The sequence below is a fragment of the Pan troglodytes genome, chromosome 1 (genome assembly GCF_028858775.2).
Source record: "Pan troglodytes isolate AG18354 chromosome 1, NHGRI_mPanTro3-v2.0_pri, whole genome shotgun sequence".
In the NCBI taxonomy this organism is placed as follows: domain Eukaryota; kingdom Metazoa; phylum Chordata; class Mammalia; order Primates; family Hominidae; genus Pan; species Pan troglodytes.
Window position 1 is genome coordinate 156,272,948 of NC_072398.2, and position 1,311 is coordinate 156,274,258.

General features: G+C 40.0%; 1 protein-coding gene across 4 annotated transcripts in view; it reads right to left on the reverse strand.

Moving 5' to 3' along the window:
- Window positions 1-1,311, reverse strand: part of TYW3 (tRNA-yW synthesizing protein 3 homolog) — a 32,868-nt gene that overhangs the window by 31,234 nt on the left and 323 nt on the right. The gene's annotated exons all lie outside the window — the stretch shown is intronic.

Genomic DNA, 1,311 nt, shown 5'->3' on the forward strand with positions numbered 1-1,311 from the left:
GAGATAACTTTCCTAAGGTCACATAGCCAGTGGTTTTTAATCTAAGCAGTATCACTCCCAAGCAGCCTTATCCTCAGGGGATATGTCCCAAGACCCCCTAGTGGATGCCTGAAACCTCAGATGAATGAATTTCTTTTTCCTTCTTCACTTCACAATTTCACTGACAAGATTCATTCTTTCCGTAGATCTTAGCAACCTCAGCATATGCTGTTTTTTCTTTCCTTAAGTCTTTCCTTAAGAACTTTCACCTTTTCACTTCAAAAAAGCACTTTAAAACTTACTGTTGGCAGATCCAAATCGCCAGCATCATTACTCCCGTACTTTGGGGCCATTATTAAGTAAAATAAGAGTTACTTGAACACAAGCACTGTGATACCACCACAGTCGATCTGATAACCCAGAAGGCTACCAAGTAGCTAAAGGGCAGCAAGAGTATATAGTGGAATATTCTGGACAAAGGGATGATTCACCTTCCATTCTGGAAGGAGCTGGTTGGCTCAAGATTTTATCACGCTACTCAGAACAGCATGCAATTTAAAACTTACTAATTGTTTATTTCTGGAATTTTCATTTAATATTTTCAGACTGCTGTTGACTGGGGTAACTGAACCTGCAAATAAGGAGGTATGGCTTGTACAGCTGCTTCTTGATTTATGATGGGGTTACATCCCAATAAATCCGTCATAAGTGGAAAATGTAAGTCAAAATGCATTTACTACCCCTGTAAACCCATCAAAAAGTTAAAAAAAAAAAAGTCTAACCATCCTAAATTATATACGATCGTACTTTTCTCTGCGTAAAACTACTAAAGTTGTAATAATGGAGGGGCTCACTAGGAGGCAGTAAACTCCTTAACACTGGTGATGTTCAAGCATGCAGTAACAATGATTTGTCAGAGCTGTTGATGAGCGGATTCCGGCATTCAATACCTTAGCAAACTACAAAGTCTTTAAATTCCCTTAGTATTCATATAATAAAATCAAATTTTCTAAACTTTGCCACACAAGATAGTTCCCAGGTCAGCAGTTTCAACATCATTTGGGCACTTGTTAGAAATGCACAGTATCAGGCCCTACCCTACACTTAAAGAATCGGGATCTGTATTTTAAAAGATCCTCAGCTGATTAATAGCCACGTTAAACTTTTAGAAGCACTGATCTAATCCCCTAAATTTCACATATAAAGAAACAGAGACCACCCCGCAGAGGAGCAAACACAGACATGCTGCATCGGGTCGTCACTGGATGGGAACAGGGCTCCTAAAGTTTCGCACTAGAAGGCAGGCGATGGACAGGCGCAAAGGGGCCTCAC